The sequence below is a fragment of the Babylonia areolata genome, chromosome 24 (genome assembly GCF_041734735.1).
Source record: "Babylonia areolata isolate BAREFJ2019XMU chromosome 24, ASM4173473v1, whole genome shotgun sequence".
Classification (NCBI taxonomy): domain Eukaryota; kingdom Metazoa; phylum Mollusca; class Gastropoda; order Neogastropoda; family Buccinidae; genus Babylonia; species Babylonia areolata.
Window position 1 is genome coordinate 42,553,535 of NC_134899.1, and position 22,500 is coordinate 42,576,034.

A 22,500-nucleotide genomic window follows, 5' to 3' on the forward strand; every position below is an offset into this window, starting at 1 on the left:
ACGGGTAGAATTGTGTATGTGTGTGTGTGTGTGTGTGTGTGTGTGTGTGTGTGTGTGTGTGTACATGTATGTACGCATGTATGTATGTATGTATGTGTATGTGCGCGCGCGCGCGCGTGTGTGTGTGTGTGTGTGTGTGTGTGTGCACGTGTGTGTGTGTGTATGTGTGTGTACATGCGTGCGTGCGTGTGAGTGTATGTGGGCGCACACGCGAACATGCGTGCGTGTACGGATGTATGTGCCTGGGCAACAGACGAGTCAACGAGAAAGATTCATTAGCGCTCTAGGAATACTCGTGTCGAGAATCCACTCTTCAACAAAATTAACGGAGGTTTCAGATGTTGTTTGTCTGCGGCTTGTAGAACGTCCAATGTCTGTCGCTACAGACAGTGCTTCGGCCTTTTCAGGGTTCTACGGGTCATGGCCCTGAAATAACTTGGAGGGTTCGGGTTTTTTTTTTTTTTTTTTTTTTTTTTGGGGGGGGGGGTGTGGGGGGTGTTGTTTGTGTTTGTTATTTTAATTGTACTGTGCTGTGCTGTACTGTTGGGTGTGGTGTGGTGTGGTGTGGTGTAGTGTTCTGTGTTGTGCTGTGCTGTGGTGTGGTGTGGTGAGGTGTGGTGTGGTGTGGTGTGGTGTACTGTGGTGTGGTGTGGTGTCTGTGTGTGTAGTGTACTGTGGTGTGGTGTGGTGTGGTGTGGTGTGGTGTGGTGTGGTGTCGCATGGTGTGGTGTGATGTGCTGTGCTGTGCTGTGGTGTAGTGTACTGTGGTGTTCTGTGCTGTGCTGTGGTGGTGTGGTGTAGTGTACTGTGGTGTTCTGTGCCGTGCTGTGGTGCTGTGGTGTAGTGTGCTGTGGTGTTCTGTGCTGTGCTGTGCTGTGGTGTAGTGTGCTGTGGTGTTCTGTGCCGTGCTGTGGTGCTGTGGTGTAGTGTGCTGTGGTGTTCTGTGCTGTGCTGTGGTGGTGTGGTGTAGTGTGCTGTGGTGTTCTGTGCTGTGCTGTGGTGGTGTGGTGTAGTGTGCTGTGGTGTTCTGTGCTGTGCTGTGGTGGTGTGGTGTAGTGTACTGTGGTGTTCTGTGCTGTGCTGTGGTGCTGTGGTGTAGTGTGCTGTGGTGTTCTGTGCTGTGCTGTGGTGCTGTGGTGTAGTGTGCTGTGGTGTTCTGTGCTGTGCTGTGGTGCTGTGGTGTAGTGTGCTGTGGTGTTCTGTGCTGTGCTGTGGTGCTGTGGTGTAGTGTGCTGTGGTGTTCTGTGCTGTGCTGTGGTGCTGTGGTGTAGTGTGCTGTGGTGTTCTGTGCCGTGCTGTAGTGTGCTTTGCTGTGATATGCTGTGGTGTTCTGTGGTGTGTTGTGCTGTGGTATGCTGTGGTGTTTTGTGGTGTGGTGTGGTATGTTGTGGTGTGCTGTGGTGTGGTGTGGTGTGCTCTGTGTGTTGTGGTGCGCTGTGCTATGGTGTTCTATGATTTTTGTGGTGTTCTATGATGTTCTGTGGTGTTCTATGACGTTCTATGATGTTCAGTGTTGTTCTGTGGTGTTATGTAATGTTCTGTGGTGTTCTGTGATGTTCTATGATGTTCTGTGATGTTCTGTGCTGTTCTATGATGTGGTGTGGTGTGGTGTGGTGTGGTGTGCTCTGTGTGTCGTGGTGCGCTGTGCTATGGTGTTCTATGATTTTTTGTGGTGCTCTGTGATGTTCTGTGGTGTTTCGTGTTGTTCTATGACGTTCTATGATGTTCTGCGGTGTTCTGTGATGTTATATGATGTTCTGTGATGTTCTGTGATGTTCTGTGCTGTTCTATGATGTTCTGTGGTGTTCTGTGATGTTCTATGATGTTCTGTGATGCTATGTGCTGTTCTGTGCTGTTGTATGATGTTCTGTGATGTTCTGCGGTGTTCTGTGATGTTCTATGATGTTCTGTCCTGTTCTATGATGTTCTGTGATGTTCTGTGATGTTCTGTGATGTTTTGTGATGTTATGTGATGTTCTGTCCTGTTCTATGATGTTCTGTGATGTTCTGTGATGTTTTGTGATGTTATGTGCTGTTCTGTGCTGTTCTATGATGTTCTGTGATGTTCTGTGGTGTTCTGTGATGTTTTGTAATGTTATGTGCTGTTCTGTGCTGTTCTATGATGTTCTGTGCTGTTCTGTGATGTTTTGTGATGTTATGTGCTGTTCTGTGCTGTTCTATGATGTTCTGTGCTGTTCTGTGTTGTTCTATGATGTTCTGTGATGTTCTATGATGTTCTGTGATGTTCTGTGATGTTCTATGATGTTCTGTGATGTTTTGTGATGTTATGTGCTGTTCTGTGCTGTTCTATGATGTTCTGTGGTGTTCTGTGATGTTCTATGTTGTTCTGTGATGTTTTGTGATGTTATGTGCTGTTCTGTGCTGTTCTATGATGTTCTGTGGTGTTCTGTGGTGTTATGTGCTGTTCTGTGCTGTTCTATGATGTTCTGTGGTGTTCTGTGATGTTCTATGTTGTTCTGTGATGTTATGTGCTGTTCTATGATGTTCTGTGGTGTTCTGTGATGTTCTGTGGTGTTCTGTGATGTTCTGTGATGTTCTGCGGTGTTCTGTGATGTTCTATGATGTTCTGTGATGTTATGTGCTGTTCTGTGCTGTTGTATGATGTTCTATGATGTTCTGTGGTGTTCTGTGATGTTCTGTGCTGTTCTATGATGTTCTGTGATGTTCTGTGGTGTTCTATGATGTTCTGTGATGTTATGTGCTGTTCTGTGCTGTTATATGATGTTCTGTGATGTTCTGTGATGTTCTGTGATGTTATGTGCTGTTCTGTGCTGTTGTATGATGTTCTATGATGTTCTGTGGTGTTCTGTGATGTTCTATGATGTTCTGTGATGTTCTGTGATGTTCTGTGGTGTTCTGTGATGTTCTGTGATGTTCTGTGATGTTATGTGCTGTTCTGTGCTGTTGTATGATGTTCTGTGATGTTCTGTGATGTTCTGTGCTGTTCTGTGGTGTGGTGTGGTGCGCTGTGCTACGGTGTTCTGTGGTGTGTTGTGTGTGTATATGGATGTATGGGTGTGGGGGTGTTGACGTGTGTGTGTGTGTGTGTGTGTGTGTGTGTGTGTGTGTGTGTGTGTGTGGTGTGGGTGTGGGGGTGTGGACGTGTGTGTGTGTGTGTGTGTGTGTGTGTGTGTGTGTGTGTGTGTGTGTGTGTGTGTGTGTGTGTGAACATGTGCGTGAATGTGTGTGTGTGTGTGTGTGTGTGTGTGCGCGCGCGTGCGTGCATGCCGTGCGTGCGTATTCGGATGTTTGTACCTGCGCAAACAGACGAGTCAACGAGAAAGGCTCATGAACCCTTTCAGGAACGCTCCCGTCGGTAAATCCACTCTTCAACAAAATAACCAACGTTTTATTCCCAAATTTGTCTGCGGCCTTACTAACACATCAATGGGAAACCATTTACAGCTTAGTCTTTTGTGAAGGACTATGACTCTCAAACTAGGAGGCAAAATTGCACTAACTCTTAGTGCTGCAGCCTTGTGGGCTGGTTGGCCTTTGGGAACCATCCCAACGCCGACTGTCCTAAAACCCTCTTGGCCGAGAGTAGGGATGTAACTTGGGCAAGACACTCTCCACTAGCCCAAATAGTCGGAACAACAGTTGCCTCCTCTGCTGTTCTGATGGTCATAGTCGGACACGACTGATTATCACACACACACACACACACACACACACACACACACACACACACACACACACACACACACACACACACACATATATATATATATATATATATATATATATATATATATATATATATATATATATATATATATATACTCAACACATCCAGTGTCGGCAGCCAGTCACATCCCAGTCTGGCACTGCACAGATAGTGCTTCAGCGTTGTCAGGACTCTTTGGTGTCTGGCTATAACAGGATGGCTCTGGAGTGTCTTGGAGTGGGTGTTTTTTTTTCCAGTTTTTCTTCTACTGGACCGTGCTTTTCATCTCGTTCGCATTTCGTATGCACGTGTCTGAAGCGTGTTTGTCTGGGTGGGGCGTTGTGTGGGCACCGTCCGTGCAGCGAATATTGTTTGTCGTGTTCGTAACTGGAGATGTTGTCAAGTATGTTTGTGAAAAAAAACAGCCACCACCCACACACACACACACACACACACACACACACACACACACACGCACACATGCACACACACGCCCTCGCGCACTCGTTCGCAAACACGCGTGTCTCCCCACCCCCCACCCCCCACCCCCACACAAGCACACACACACACACACACACACACACACACACACACACACACACACACACACACACACACACACACACACACATGCGTGCACGCAAGCACACACGCACAAAAATCACTATGTCTGTAATATTGTGCTAGTCAGTTCATAACTGAAAATATAGAAACCCACATCTTACATTTTATATTTGATCAACACTGTGAGACCTTTTTTTTTCCGGAAAGCAATCCCAGTGAAAGGTACGGGAAAAAAAAGAAGAACAACAAGAACAAGACAAACAAGAAGAACAAGAACACGAACAAAGGGGAGGAGGAGAAGGAGTACGAGAAGAAGAAGAGGAGGAGGAGGAGGAGGAGGTGGTGGTGGCGGGTGGGGGGGTGGGGGGGGGGGGGAACGGGGGGGGGGGGGGGGACAAGAAGAAGAAGAAGAAGACGAAGAGTAGAAGGAAGACGAGGAGGAAGGAGAGGATGGGGAGGTGCAGAAGAAGAAGAAGAAGAAGAAGAAGAAGAAGAAGAAAGAGAAGAAATGATGAGGAAAGCGAAGACAAAGCAGAAAGAAACAAAGAAACCTGCTTCCTGAAGAGGACCAACATATATACGGCAAATGCTTTTGTTCTGCGCAAGAACGAACTTCCCAATGGAGAATAAATCAAAGACCTAAAAAACTATTAAAAAAAAATTCTTTGTGGGAGTTGTGGGAGGGGGAGGGGGTTAGCAGTTCAAAAATACTGCAACAAGCAGCCAGTCCTATGGCAGAGCCTTAAACGTTCCAAGAACAGGCAGCCAACGACGATTGACGATTAGGGGGAGGTGAGCGTTGGTGGAGGGGCGGGGGGTTGGGGGGGGGATAATTCTGCAAAATGGTGCTGCCCGGGGCACGAATCGTGGCTGGGAATGGCGAACATGAAGGCTACAGCTCATGTTAGCTGTCACCAGCAGCAGCGCGCGGAAACAAACATGTGCCCCTTAGGGGGAAATCGGCAACATGGTGGGAGTGATGATGATGATGATGATGATGATGATGATGATGATGATGATGATGATAATGACCACGCAGTCGTGAAGAAACAGATTCCGAGATACTCTCTGCGGCTGCCTTCACCTCTACACTCCATCTCGCTCACTACGATCGGCTTCGGATCCACTCTGTTTACGCATACCCAGATTCAAACACTCGACTGTTGGCCGCCGTTCTTTCTCTGTCTCTGGGCGTTGCAATTGGAATGAACTTCCTCTTTCGCTTCGTCAATTCTCCACACTCAGCTCTTTCACGTCTGGCCTTAAAACCCCCATCTTCCCAAAATAGCCTCCCTTGCCTGCCTCTTCCTTGTCTTTAGTTTCTACAGTTTTAGAGTTATGCATGCGTGTGAATGACTAGTGCGAAAGCGCTTCGATTTGTCTCTGCACAAGATTCAGCGCTATATAAAATAATACCATTATTATTATTATTATTATTATAGGTACGAGTCTCCAAGCGAGGAACGAAGAGTTTCTTCTCTATTTTTTAACTTCTTTTTATTCGTAGTTTACGTTACATTTTCATTCATACATGCAGCATACATACATAGGAGAAAAAAAAGAGGAAGAATCAAAACCTACACTCACACTCATACACACACATACGCACACAAAATTCAACAAACGCACACACCTACAGTAACACACACACACACACACACACACAAACGCGCGCGCGCGCGCGCGCGCGCGCGCGAACCAATCGTACTGTGTTGTATTGAACTATGATTAGTGGTGTAATGTGCTAAATCATTTTGACTAACATTTAACTATGTTGATGTCTACAATATTATGGAACCATTTTTGTCGTACAGCATCTACAGACCATGACTGTGTTAAATCATTTTTACTTGCGTTGAATTACGTTAAAATCTATAATGTTACATAACCGTTTTGTCGTGCAACATCCAAAGATCGCCTGCCATGTCGGCGTTTTGACTCGTTTAAAACGATATTCCAAAGACCGCAAAAATACTCTAATGCAATGTTTTCAGCTAACCTAAAAGGTAGCACAACTCCTATATTTACCCCACAGCTGACGATACACACAAACCTCAGGGCTATAAATGACTGGTCAAAAATCTGAAATCCTCAGCCCACGCAAAGATCACATTCTGTAAATAGATGTCGCGTTCTCTGCCTGCGTCAGGAACCGCCGTCATGGCGAAACCGGATATCCGGCAGGCCTCAGGTTAGCCATCACCGAGAGGTGGCGCCACAATAGCGTCATCTATTTTTAGATCCCACTTGACGAAGCGGTGCCATGTTGACGAGGGAATAACAAGTTTTGTTTTGAACGCCCTCAAGATTTTTCTGTCGTTTTTTTTTTATTTTATTTTTTATTTTTTAATTTTTTTTTTTTCAGCCGTGGTCGAGGGAGCGGGCGTTGGGTCGGGTGGTGTCTGTGTGTGTGTGTGTGGTGGGAGGGGGGGGGGGAAGGGAGGGGGGGATTGGGGCATAGGGGAAAGAGGTGGAAGGTTGGAAAAAAGGATGGGTGCGTGGCAGGGGTGGGGGGCAGGTAAGGAGTGTGCGTGCGAATGAGTGCGTAGCGGGTGTGTGTAGGTTTTTATTTATTTATTTATTTATTTATTTATTTATTTATTTTTTTAATGAACCTTTTTTTTAAAATTTCATTTCAGACAACGAAACCGAACATTGACACACGACCATAAAAACAACAACAAAAAAAACAACAAAATGGATAAACATCATCATTTCCTTACACTGACTATATCATTCAATTATCCATAAAAATACATACAAACTCACACACATGCACACATACGTACATACGTACACATATAAACACAAACACACACTGCCACAAGCACACAAATCCACAGACATGCACACAAACATATCAGCACCTGTATACACGCACCTTCATCCACCGATGTCTGCATGTAATGTATACATTAAACGTCATAGAACACAGCACCCATACCTCATAGCATGTTCAAATAATCAATGCTGTCCTTTTGTGTGTGTGCTTTTTTGTTTTTTTGTTGTTGTTTTTTCCTCTGTATTCCACTCATGCCCCTAGAAATACTATGCAGCGATATGTATATATTGAACGAGTGATCAGTGTATATAATCATATTTTTTCCTCCTTTCCTCAGTCCCCACTCGTCCCAGCCAATATTGCCAATATTCACTGGAAAGAAAAAAAAAAGAAAAAAAGAAGAAAAAAAAAAGAGTGCGTATATAAGAAGAAAGTGCAGTGATTTTAATATCATCTTTAAACGTTGATCAAATGCTTGTATGGAAACCAGTTTATCGAGAATGCATTAAAAGACATATTCACAAGTGAAATATGTTTTTCAGTTTCATATACACGTTTCAGATATTTTCTGAAATGATTAAGCCGTGGAACTGTGTTACTGACTTTGCATTTGTAGATAAAGAATTTGGCATGGACTATAATCTTGTCAAGAGTTCCATCAGACCTGAATTCGCAATCGTGTCCAAATATAATGATTCTTTCATTGAATTTTAAGAATTTTGCATTTTTGAATTATCATTGATATGTCTTTCAAGCGCATTCCAGAACACATGTGTAAATTCGCATTCCCAGAATATATGGTATATATTTTCACGATCTTTTCTACAAAAAGTACAACTATCTTCACTAACTATGCCCACATGTTTCAACACAGTATTAGTTGCTAATATTCTATGTATAATTCTAATTTGAAACCACCGAAGTTTGATTTCACTGATTTGACGTATTTTCCTAAATGCAATATCCCATTTGATTTGTGTGTCAAGTTTATTTTCCCATTTACTGCAACAATTTGGGTTTATCCTATCATGCGTTAAAATATCATAGTATACACGTGCACCCTTAGAAACTGAAAGTATTGCTTCAAAAGTTTTATGGCTGTTTAAAGATCGATTAGTTTGAGCAACAATTCTACATTTCCTCATGTAACACTTCACTGCTTGTATGTATCCAGTATATGTAACATAGTCAGTATGTAACTTGTATTTATGTTTAAATTCTTCAAATGATAGAAGCATACCATCATCATTTAGCAAGTCTGAAATAAAACACACTCCTTGGTCAATCCATTTCTTACAGAACACAGCTTTCATTCCAATTTTTATATTATCATTACAGAATAGAGGTTCTGCATTCATTTCTTCGTATTTTTCTATGTGAATTTTCTTTCCGAATTCCCCATATGCTTGCAAGACATCATTCCAAAATTTGTTTTGATGAGTGTGTTTATCAGCAGGAAGGCTTGGGCCAAGTTTTTCAAGCAGAGTCAAGCTAGGATTTATAGTAACATTGAGTTTTTTCCATTTATGGTCGCTTGTCTTTAGTCTTCGTATCCAAATCAACTTGAGTGCATTAATGTAGTTTTTAATGTTTGGCACACCAAGCCCTCCATGAATAATTCCTTTAACAACAGTGTTTCTACTAATTCTATCTTGTTTCTTATTCCATACAAACTGAAACACTGTTTTCTGAATCATGTCTATCATGGTGTCAGGAGGATTTGGCAACAATATCCACAAGTGGACGATTTTGGACAAAATCAAAGATTTAAGCACTGCAACTCTTCCTAGGGGGGTAATCTGTCGTTTTAACCATATTTTATACAAAGTGTTGATTTCTGCAAATTTACATTTCAGATTAATTTCCTCGTTGTGTTCTAAATCGTTTGTGAACCAAATGCCAAGTATTTTGAACTGAGGGGGATTCCATTTAATGTTTAAATGAGGCAAATAACGTTTTGAACAGTTCCTTAGTTTTCCCAGCCATATAGCATTTGTTTTAGTAGCATTCAGAAAGAGACCAGATTTTTTCCCATATGTGTTAACAGTATTCATCACTTCCACGAAAGTATTTTCATTATCATGTAATAAGAGTTCAGTGTCGTCAGCATATTGCAATATCTTATATTCATAATCACCAATTCTAATTCCTTGTATATTATCATTTTCCCTTATCATAACAGCAAGGATTTCGACACATAAAATAAATAAATAAGGAGATATTGGGTCACCCTGTCTACAGCCTCTAGAAATAGGAAACCACTGTGACATATGACCTTAACAGAGACAGACGACTTAATGTTATCATAGAACACTGAAATCCATCTACAAAAGTCTTCACCAAAGCCAAACGCATGAAGGACTTTGAACATAAAACTCCAGTCAACAGAGTCAAAGGCCTTTTCAAAATCAAGGCACAGAAGCAGACCAGGTAATCTTTCCCGATTTAAATAGTTAATAATATCATAGATTAGACGGACATTGTCTCCCATAAATCTGTTAGCGATGAACCCAGTCTGATCCTCATTTATCAACGCAGGAAGTACACATTTTATTCTAGCCGCAATACACGCTGAGCCTATTTTATAAACAACATTAAGGAGAGAGATTGGCCTCCAGTTTTTAAGTAAATCCTTTGCTTTATCCTCTTTAGGAATGCATATGATAATGCCTTCCCTCTGAGGTGGTGAGAGTTGACCGCTTCGAAAACTATCATTTAGTGCTCTTACTACGAATACACCAATTTGTTGCCAAAAAAACTTGAAAAATTCTACCGTGAATCCGTCCGAACCAGGGCTCTTGTTATTTTTCATACTTTTTAATGCATAAGTTGCTTCATCTAGTGTTATTTCTCCCTCTAACGAAGACTTTTCTACTTCTGTTAATTTTGGAATATTATCGACTAACTCTGATATTTCACAGTCTTCTACTTGTTTCTTTAAGTACAGATTTTCGTAAAAGCGTTTAACTTCTTTGATAATTTCTTTACTGTCTACTACTTTATCCCCGTTACTTAAAGTTAATTTCCTCATTTGTTTACTGACATAATTACGATTTTCAAGATTACAAAAATACTTTGTTATTTTTTCTCCCTCAGCTACCCACCTTGCCCGTGATCGAAGAAGAACACCTTCCATATGTTTTTCTCTGATTTTAACTAACTCTTCTTTATCATTGTTAAGCTGATGCCTTTCTTCTTCTGTTAATGTGGCTTTCATTTCAAGACATTCTATATTGTGTTCTAATTCTTTCTTGCGTTCACCAGTTACACGCTTTTTCATTGTAGCAAAGGCAATTGTTTTAGATCTTATCTTCATAAGCAGGACATCTAAAAATAGTTGATCCGGTATAGTAAGCTGAATTTCGTGTTTTGGAACATTACTGAGACTTCCCCGAGAATAGGGTAAAGCTGCGTATTCCTCTGTAACATTTTTTATAACCTCCTTTATTTCTTCTACAAATAATTTATCCTTTAAGAGAGAAGAATTAAATTTCCACAAAGTATTTCTTTTTACATCTTTTTCTAAAGTAATTGTTAACGTTATCATAGAGTGATCTGTCCTATAACCAGGATTTATATCTGCATCTTTTACAGAACAGCACAAAAAGTCTGATATCAGGAAAAAATCTAAACGACTTTGTTGAAGAGGATTATTTCTTCGCCACGTATATCTTCTAGTTTCAGGATTAAGTTCCCTCCATATATCAACTAAGTCTAAATTAACTATCATACTATCAACTTGCTCATGAGCTTTTACATTATTCACGTGTTTATAATTACAGTAGTCATAAGTTGGATCCAACACAAGATTCCAGTCTCCCCCAATGATAAGGTTTTCGTAGCCTACTTCAAGCATGTGTTTTTCTACTTCAATATAGAAGTCTGGATTATCTCTATTTGGTCCATAAATGCTAATGATTAAATAGTCTTTTTCCCTAATACGGACAGAAGCAAATATATAGTTCCCTTCAGGATCTTTGTATACTTTCTTTAATTGGAATTCAAAATTATTTTTAAATAATATAGCTACTCCTCTTGAGTTAGATGTGTGGGAAGCAAAGTAACATTTGTATCCCCATTCAGATCGAACATATTGTTCAATCCTTGGGTTAAAATGGGTGTCCTGCAGAAGATAGATTGAACCATTTTTATTTCTTAGATAGTGGAAGACATCTCTTCTTTTTTGTGGGTTGGCCAGGCCTTGACAATTCATAGAAATAACCTTAATTGTATCATCCATCATGTGTATATGCCGTTCTTAGTCTATCCAGTTTACCTTCAATTATTGCGTGGTCTAATATAATATCATAACCAGAACATCAACAAATGTATAATCATGTTTCGATGAATCCTCCTTGATAGAAATAACTTCAATAAATAACAAAATAAGTAAGTATATTTCGCGTGTAATCATTGCGGACATTGTCAAATTAAGTATGATTGCAAAAGAAAAGCAAACATCATATTCATCTTTGCAATCAAATACAGGTGCATTACAATAAGTACAGAGACAAAGACAGCACATCAAAACAGACAATCGTATTAATGCAAAAGATAAAAATAACAATAGATGTTGCCTTGGTGAACCTGCCAAGGGCAGTGCAAAAATCAAGCTGAAGTAAACAGATCAAATTATATTCCAACTTGTTTTATAATTATAAGTTCAATTAACACTCAGTTATGAAAGAATGTTTATTAGTAATATTGAAATCCTATTATAAATATGATTGACGCGCCATAAAGTGACTATTAAATGAATCGAGTCGACGCAATTTCTGTCAACGTTAGCTCCTCAACAGTGATACATAGAAAGTCAATATAACCCGGACAACACGTGCTTTCCAGGACCGAAGCATCCCGAACAAAGACAAAATAAAAAAAAACCTTCATTTTTAATTCAAAGACAACCTCGTGTGTTCCCATATCTATTTTGCCATCTCAACAAACACATATCCCTCAAAATCCATAATCCTTGTGTCTACGCCCTCCGCCCCCCCCCCCCACCCCCCCCCCCAAAAAAAAAAAAAAAAAAAAGAGACAGAGAGAGACAGAGAGAGAGAGAGAGAGAGAGAGAGAGAGAGAGAGAGAGAGAGAGAGAGAGAGAGAGAGAGAGAGAAGATATTTTATTCAAAGCAAAAGAAGAAAAAAAATATATGTATACACACCCATCGTCGTCGTCATCAAGAGACATCAGACTTGGAAGATATTGACATCTGGTTTCATTAACCATGTCCAAACACATCCACGTTTTATGTAAAGCACCCAGTATGAACCCCGTCACTGTCATGTACACAAAATACATTGTACATTATCATTACAATCTCTTTACACATGCATGAATCAATTTTATTACTGTACAAACCCAAACCCCATAAACAAGAAATCCTTATGTCATATCAGAGGCGTTGAATCATCGACAGTACACAATATTTTCATCCTCCCCCTCCTCATCCCCCCCCCCCATCCTCATCATAACCATCATCCTCACCATCACCGCCGCCACCATCATCATCCCCTCATCGTCAATATATATTAGTTTAGGAAGATACGAATGTCCGGTTCACCAACCAAATCAAAAACAACCAATCCAACACGCCCAGCACCATTCTCACCACTGATAGGCACTCACAACACACCCGACATTATCAATAATCACGTATATGCATAGTAATAAACTTAAATAGAAAGGCATATCCATGTTGCGAATATTCTTATTCAAACTCTTTGCACACAGTACACCGTAAATAACCTGTGTCAGAGTTCCTCTTTTCCTTCCCTTTTAAAATTCCCCCCCCCCCTTTTTTTTCCGCAAGAATGAAAACTGTGACCATTCTCTGGAGTTTGTGAAGAATGATAACCAATTGACTGATCTGGGAGATGTGGAGGGGGGAGAGGGAGGCAGGGGCGGGGTAGGGGGGCAGGGGCGGGGGAGGGGGAGGGGGGGCATCGATAACATTAACCAACCACCAACATTTGAGTAGAATGATGACCAGGCCTTACCCCTCTGAAAAAAAAAAAAAAAAAAGAAAAAAAAAAGTCCGGTCTCTGAACAGGTTTTAAATCAATAGCAGTAGCTAATGTCATTATCATCGTACCCGTATTTTATGTAACGCACCCAACATGAACTCCATCACTATCCGGTACACAAAGTGCATAATATATTATGATTACAATCACTTTGCACATGCATGCAACAATATTACTGTGCAAACCCAAACACCATAAGCAGTCCTAGTATGTCATATTGGAGGCGTTGAATCAGCAACACAACTATTTTCATCATCACCCTCTTCATCCTCCCCCTCATCATCATCATCATCATAATCATTATCATCACTGTCACGAAGTTTGTATAGTCAGCTGTAGATCTGATCTTGATGATTTACCCAGTCAGGAAAAGGATATAAACCCCCTCCCCCCCCACAAACTCCCACTCCCCATCTCCCCGATAGCATGATTGACACAAGGGAGTGAGAACACACCCGGAAAAGAGATAGTTGTCACATTCCAGTGGGAATTCCAAGTATCCTTTCTTCAGGACTATGGAATAATTGTCTTTCATGCACAGCATACTATTTTGCCGTTATAAAGTAAGATAAAATGTTGAGGGTCGAGGGAAAAACAAAAAAGGGGTGGGGGTGGGGGGGTGGGGTGGGAGGGGAGCAGACCAGTTTCATCTACAAGCCTATGGTGAAATTTTTTAATCAAATATTGTGATCATTCAGAGTAATATTCCAAAAATGCAAAAAAGTGATAAATGTATACCCCTCTCCAGAAACAAACAAACAAAAAATAATACAAGACAAAAACTGACAGAAGGAGAAAGTGAAATATGGGTATGGAGACCCCAAGAGAAGATACACCCAGAGTAAGAGACAGAGAGAGAGAGAGGTGGGGGCGAGTGTGGGGTTGGGTGGGGCTGTAGAGGTTGTAGAGAGAAAAATGAAGTCTGTTTCCTCCTCCTCCCTCCCCACCCATCACATTTACTTAGGTTTTGACAGCATTTCCTTTTGGAACAGTTCATTGATGTCAGTCCCAAATTTGATGTGCACAGTTTTGCCATTTTTCAATTTCGCCAGAATCTTTCCTTGCGAAGACCAGGTTGCTAGAGTCGCACTATGTTTGTATGCTTCAGTCAGCAGTCTGTAGTTGGCAGGGGTCAAATCCTCCCCCACCGACACTCCTTTGTTCTTCAGCTTCCTTCGGTCTGCCAACACTTTGTCCTTTAACCTTCTCGATTTGAAGCGGACAATTATAGGGCGTGGTTTTCCTTGAGAGGGGGCTCCTGTCCTGTGGGCGATTTCTAGGTCATCATCGGTAGTTGACACCCCACTTAGGTCCGTGAATATCTGGCAGCATTTCTGGGTGCAGTCTACGGCTGTCTCTCCTGATTTTTCTTTGACATTATAGACTCTAACATTCCACCTCCGGTCATACTGCTGAAGATCGTTTTGCTCACTTTGCAAATTTCGCATCTTCTGTTCCTGTTCTTTGAGCTGTTCCTTAAGTTTCAGATTCTCTTTTTTAACACTGTCCATTTCATTGCTCATGTCAAAAAGCTTACTTTCCATTTTGTCCATTCTGTCATTTAAATTAGCTGCCACCTTTTCGAAGTCAGCTCGAAGTTGTTTTATATCATCCTTTGTGGATAAATCATCAATTTTTTTCCATCACATCACTCAAAGTAATACGTTCCTCCATCATTTCTGTACTTATATCCACACTATTTTCACTGGAGTCCTCTTTCCCCTCCTCCTGAAAAGAATCTGAAAGCTGATGAAACAATCTCTTTCTATCCTGACTTATTTTTTCACTGGCTGGGCTACATTCACTTGATGTAGAGGATTGTTTCCGCTTTTGCACTGGTGTTCTAAAATATTCTGAGATGGTGTTTGATGTCATAGTCATGTAACATATTTAGTACTCACGTGAGGTAACCACGGTCATATCATCCGAAGACACAGAATGGATTCACGCCAATTTTCAAGGGGGAAATAAAGAAAAAGAAAATCGACAACACAGTCAAAGAAAGGAACGAAGTCTGGCGCAGTTCACTAAACTTCAGCTGCTCCTGTTGTCAACCACACGTCACATATCGCACTTCACAGCTTCACTGTTAACAGGCACGGGGAGCTTGCTTTGCACAACACTGCACAACATTGTCACTGCACTGCCCGGCACGGTGACATGGCGCGGCTTTTACATGACACCCTGTTCGTGGTTGTTTTTATTTTTCCTATCTTATTTCAGCGGTTTTTTTTTTTTTTTTTTTTTTTTTACGGTATCATTGTCTAATTTTAACTGCCGGACATAGCGATCAGTAAATTACAATTAATAACCACAAGATTTGTTCGAATCGCTAATTTATGTCAGAGCTCTCGCCAACACGTCCGCACCCGCCCGTTAACCGTGTTCCGGGTGTGTGTAGATTTGTGTGCACCTGCACTTTTTAATATTTGTGAGTCTTCTGTATAAAACACCACCCTTTCAACAAATCTCTCACGTCTTTTCCAATGTCCTGCCCCCCCCCCCCCCCCCCCACACACACAGACACACATCCCCCTCCCCACACACCCACACCCCGCCCCCACCCCACCCCCTCGCCCCCACCTCCCTCCCTCCACTTTCTCTTCCCTTCCCCACCCCCGCCTTTTCTCATCCCCATGTGCATGTCTCACACACACACACACACGGTCACACAAACCTCAACAACATCACTGGAGCACAAAAGTGTATGATGTTGAAAACCCGACCCGTTTTTTTTTGTTTTGTTTTTTAACCCGCTTGTTATGATTTTAACGGTTCGCCCAGATTTCGGTGCAGTTTTGTTCTTTACGTTTATAGCCGCTCTTCTTCTTATAGAGAACGGTGTGTAGTTGACTTTTCCTGGAGCATACTTTGTCATTTGGAGCATGCTTTTGTCAATGATTATCATGCTGAAGTATAATTCATTGTTGTAGATTCATCATCATCATCATCATTATCATCGTCATCATCATCATCATCATCATTTTCTTCTTCCTCTTCCTCCTCTTCTCTCTCTCTCTCTCTCGTGTGTGTGTGTGTGTGTGTGTGTGTGTGTGTGTGTGTGTGTGTGTGTGTGTGTGTGTGTGTGTGTGTTGTGATTCGATATGTGTGTGTGTGTGTGTGTGTGTGTGTGTGTGTGTGTTGTGATTCGATGTGTATGCATTTGTTATCATATCCTCCACACACACACCCCCAAAACGGGCGAAGGATAAAATTTTCTTTGAATCTTTTGAATCCTTCGAACACCACTTCATCATCCGCACCATTCCCCACTCTTGTCTTTCTGTTTCTATTCTTACACAGAACTGAGATGTACACGACTGCTCACACAGGGCACGAACACTTTTTCAGCCAGATCCATGAACACTGTTTTTTCTCTTGACCTTCATCCACGAGACAAGTTTCTTTCTTTGCGTTTGGGAAATAAGCCTTACATATTGCTTCTCATCCCCGCCCTTCACTGGATTCTGATCCACGTTAACTCACTCAGTACGGCCAGACCTCTCTTCTCCTCTACACAGACCCCTCGGATGTCCAGTGGCTGTCTGAATGACCCAACCTTTAGCTTCCGTCGTCAAAATTGTGGTTTTCTTTGTCAACATTTACCTCTTCAGTATAAGAGCCTTCCGATTGCAATATTTTGATGATGGAAATTGGGGTGGAACGCTGTTAACGTCGTCTCTTTCACCGTTCGTATGGAGAGAGTTAAAATATCTGCTGCAGGGTAATATTTATTGTGTTTTCTTTGCACTGTACAAACTTTGGAGCCGATGGACTAGGTAAAAAAAGGGGCTGTACCCCCCCCCCCCCCACACACACACACACCCTCCAGCCCCATAAATCTTCCCCATCACACGGGGTTTTAAAGCTGACGACACTTCAGTATCAAAGTGTCACGTTGTTCGATAAAACTAGTTTTTATCAGACCTTTTGAGTTCAAATAACGGCTTGATGTGACAGTGTTGATGGGTGGGTGTTGGTGGGGGCTGGGAGAGTGGTCAGCTGTAATCTGGGGGAGCTGTATTTACGGTGGTGGGTTAATGAGATCCCCCCCCCCCCCACCCTGGCTAATGACCTCTTCAATCTTGTCCCTTCGTTTTTTTCTTAAACATTTTGTGTGTGTGTGTGTGTGTGTGTGTGTGTGTGTGTGTGTGTGTGTGTGTGTGTGTGTGTGTGTGTGTGTGTGTTTGTGTGTGTGTGTGTGTGTGTGTGTGTGTGTGTGTGTGTGTGTGTGTGTGTTTGTGTGTGTGTGGGGGGGGGAAGGAAAGGTGTGTGTGTGTGTGTGTGTGTGTGTGTGTGTGTGTGTGTGTGTGTGTGTGTGTGTGTGTGTGTGCATTTCTTTGTCCAAATAGCTTTTATGAACTCAGATGTAAAATAAAACGCTCTCTCTCTCTCTCTCTCTCTCTCTCTCTCTCTCTCTCTATATATATATATATATATATATATATATATATATATATATATAAAGCATCTGAACCCATTAAAACCCATTATTATATGGGGAGTTTGCGCCACACAAGTATCTATCTACTGTCATCCATTAACATTATCAATATGTTGTCACTCTTTGTGTAACATAAGTCAACTAATTCGAGAATGTAATACTTCCAGTAAGAAGGGATCTCACACCAACAAAATCTTTTCCTCCCCCCCCCCCACTCCCCCACGCCCCCCCCCCCCCATCCCCAACCTCTCCCCCCTCCTTCTCTATCCCAAATCGTGAACATTGAAATCTCCAAGCGGCAGATGGGATTCATTTTGCAGGCGTGTCACGCCGTGTTTTGACATCAACAACCTGCCAACCAGTTTCCTGCCAATCTGCTGTTTTAGGCCTTATAATAAAAGTGTCAGCTTGCCGCTACCATGACACTGTGAGCGCAGTGCGCTATTGCTTGGCATGGACCCCTGCTGATTTTTCTGCATTAGAAATAATTAGATAAAAAAAAAAAAAAAAAAAAGATTTCTCCTTTCCCTCTTCCCCCCCCACATCCTACACCATTATTATGTTCTCAGGCCCACCCTCCCTGTCCACAAATTCATTTCACTTTGTTTGTTTGTTTGTTTGTTTGTTTGTTTGTTTTTTGTCGTCGTTGTTGTCGTTGTTGTTGTTGACAAACTGGGAATCGATTTTTGCACAATGTCAGGAGAGTTATTTCTTGCAGTTTTTTTTGTGTTTTGTTTTTTCTTTTTCTTTTACTACTCTATTGGTGACGATATATATATATATATATATATATATATATATATATATATATAGAGAGAGAGAGAGAGAGAGAGAGAGAGACAGACAGACAGACAGACATGCTTACAAAACGACAGACTTACAGACAGACTGGCGGACAGACTGACGGACTGAAGGTTAGACAAATTGACGCATAAACAACCGGGGGGGAGGGGGGGGAGGGGGGGAGGAGGAGTAGAAAGGGAGGGAGAGATAATGAACGAGAGAGAGAGAGGCAGAAGGAGAGAATGAAAGAGATAGAGAGAGATGGGGTACAGACAGAGAGAGAGACAGAGATAGAGACGGAAAGATAAACAAAGAGAGACAGACACAGAGAACTGAACACTGAAATGTTTAATGTTATTACCTGAAAAGCTGTAGTGACATAGTAAGTACTAATCAGAACAAAATGGTGCAAAACAGATAAAATGGAACAGAAAGGAAAAAAGAGAGAAAAAAACCAAAAACAAAAAAAACAACAACATAATTGAAACAAGGGGTAATGTGCCTTTTTTCATTCGTTCGTCTCCAAGGTTTGGACAGTACACGATAAACAAAGTAAATATAAATCATATAATATATATTTACGCATGTAACATCGACGCACATCATATCAATACAAACACATATTGAAGTACATATAAATCCTAAAATAATTATTTATGCCTCAACATCAAAACCCATCATATCAATATGAGCACATCATATAGTTACAATGTCGAGACTGACCATCCAAATTTAGCCCTTCCTTTTGATATATGCTTTTTTCCTCATAGAACCCATACTAATTTTTAATTGATTAATGAGTATTTGGACCGATGATGGACGTGTTCCGTATACTTATTGCCTCAAATACATTTTTTGCAAGTGAAAGTATCATATCTTCATTTTCTGTCATCAGTATGCTGAACAAATCTTTTCTCTGCGCTGGAGCTGTATTGAAAATGGTACAGGTTTTTTTTTCGCAATTCATCGTATCTTCTGCAGTTAAATATGAAATGATTTTCATCTTCTGGGCTTTCGCCACACATTAGGCAAGGAGATGTTGCTACGTCTGAATCGAACCATCTTCTGTTGGCATTCAGTCCAAGTGCTCCGAGTCTGAGCTTCGCAAAGCAGATTTTATGCCATTTATTTGTTATGATCTTTATATACTTCTTTGTTTGAAATATTGATTTAAATGAATAGAACCATTTTTACCTATCATTGCTCCCGATTTCTCCAAGCCAGTTTTGTTTGTAACATGCTATAAGCCTATCTTTAAATTCCGATACAAACCCACTCTCGTGCCCTACTCCTTGGCACATCCAAACAAGACCGAATGCATGTTCCGTTAGTGTTTTCTTGATGTGGACTACCCAGTTCTGTTTGCCATCTCCTCGTGACAGACAGAGGGAGGACTGTGTAGAGGGATGGAAGTTAAAGATACCTACATTCAGATAAGCTCCATTCACTTGGCAACTAATTGAGCGTCAGCCACGATTTATTGTGTTCTGACGTCCAGTTAATTTGACACGCCTGTGTATGTTTCTACTTCTTCATTTACATGTATGACTGGATGTATGATTCAAGGGAAATGAGGATGGGGAAGAGAGATGGGGAATGGAATGTTTGGGGTACGATTGTAATCATCGCTAGTGTTGCTGCCTCTGTGTGAAACTGTGCGACCTTTTGAGCATCATCGTAAATATGTCTGAAAACTCGCTTATATTATTTGTTACATCATTTTATCACTGTAAAATAGCGCTTGATGCATTCATTCATATGCTCCTTGAATGGCAGTCGTAAATATGTCTGAACACTTGCTTATATTTGTTACATCCCTTTATCACTGTAAACTAACGCTAGATGCATTCATCCATATGTTCTTTGAATATCAATGCTTGCAACGCAATACTGCTTTTATGGACGATCAGACAGTGTTCAGACTCAGGTCAGGCCACAACCGCCTAAACCACTATCCTATGCACTAAATCCCGTGTTGGTCACTCAGCACAGTGCCCCTGTGGGACCGACAGCCAGACAGCAGAACATCTGCTGCAGTCCTACCCCCTCCATGACGTGCCCAGGAAGAGCGACTGGTCAGACCCAACTCCAGTGAAAACCGGAAGCTCTACGCGGAAGTCCTGTAGCGTACAGCAGCCTTCATCGCGGAGACTTGGATGTCCATCTGACGAACGAGAAGAAGAAGAAGAAGAAGAAAGTGGACCAGACCAGGGAGCGAAACAAACAAACAGCCAAGCGAAAGAGAAGCAAAACAGCAACAGGAAAAGACAGTATCGAGCCAAGACTTTGAGGACCAACTCGGGTCAACCGAAGTCGCAAGCTGTTGAGTCAGTGATGACACGTCTGTTTTGATCGGATGCTGGTCAGTTATGCAGTCGTTCAAACTGTACTTGGAGAGGGCAGACGTAAATTAATTATATTCATGGGGACAGAAGGAAAAAGCGAAACAAACAAACAAAAAACAAAACAACACCAAAAAACGAAAAACACTCAGTTTCAGTTTCAGTAGCTCAAGGAGGCGTCACTGCGTTCGGACAAATCCATATACGCTACACCACATCTGCCAAGCAGATATCTGACCAGCAGCGTAACCCAACGCGCTTTGTCAGGCCTTGAGAAAACAACAACAACAAACAAAAACTAACTAAATAATAATAATATAATTAAAAAAAAAAAAATAAAACACCAAAAAACTTGGGTAACACAAACACACACACACACACACACTCTCTCTCTCTCTCTCACACACACACACACACACACACACACACAAAACCCAACCGTGTGGGTGCTGTTGTACAAATGCGACAATTCGCCACCGTTCCCCCGGGGGTTTCAACACAGACAATGTCTCCATGGAGACTTCTCGCTTTCAGGGCAGGGTTTAAATGTGCTGACGTCTGTATCCCTCACCCCCGGTCCGTTGTACATAATTATGTCAATGTGTCTGGTGTGAGTGAGTCTGTTCAGCGGTTGTTTTTTTGTTGTTGTTGTTGTTGTTTTTTTTTTGGTGGTGGTGTTTTTTTGTTTTTGTTTTTTTTAAATTTAATTTAGTTTAATTTTATTTTCTTGGTTTGTTTGGTGGTTGTTGTTTTGTTTTTTTGTTCGTTTTTTTTAACTCTTTAAAAAACAAAAACAAAAACAAGAACAGACACATGATACTTTTTTTTAAAATTTTCATTATTATTACAACTTGTAAAGAAAACAAAAAGCAAAGCAAAACAGACAACAACACACAAACAAAAAGAACAAAGAAATGTTGAACTAATAATGATAATAATGAGAAGGTTGATTGAGTCCTTAATGGGTAAGGAATTAGGCGCAGTAAAGACCTTTTTTTTACAATTCTGCCCATTTAAGGACACAAAACATGAAAATAAAGAACGACACAAAACAGAAATTAAGAAATAAAATGAAATAAAATAAAATAATAACGATGAATAACAACAGTAAATAGAATAGTCTATTAAAAGTAACAAAGCAATGAAAAGAACAATTGGTACATTATCATATATGTATGTACTCACACACACACACACACACACATACACACAAGAAGAAGAATGAGGAGGAGGAGGAAAAGAAGAAGAAGGACGAGGAGGAGGAGGAGGAGAAGAAGAAGAAGGAGGAGGAGGAGGAGGAAGAAGAAGAAGAAGAAGAAGAAGAAGAAGGACGAGGAGGAGGAGAAGGAGAAGGAGGAGGAGGAAGAGAAGAAGAAGAAGAAGGAGAAGGAGGAGGAGAAGGAGAAGAAGGAGGAGGAAGAGAAGAAGAAGAAGAAGAAGAAGGAGAAGGAGGAGGAGGAGGAGAAGAAGAAGAAGAAGAAGAAGAAGAAGGACGAGGAGGAGAAGGAGGAGGAGAAGAAGGAGGAGGAGGAGAAGAAGAAGAAGAACAACAAAAACAAGGTGAAGAACAAGAAGAAGAAGAAAAAGAAAAGAAGAAGAAGAAAAAGAAGAAGAAGAAGAAGACACTTAGTCTGTTCAGCGGTGTCTGTCATTTCTCCATGCTCGAGTTTCTTGTGAGTGATCCCCACGGATCCAAAACCTATTGTCGATGATCACATAACCCTTGGCTACTAAATGAGATCGAGTCAGTGAGCATCGTTTTATTTCAGTCATTCTGCGTAGATTTCCTTTTGTTACAAGTCAATGTATTAAGTTATCGGTTTATTTTCAGTCATTATTGTTTCTATTTTCATTTCATGTTAATGTTTTA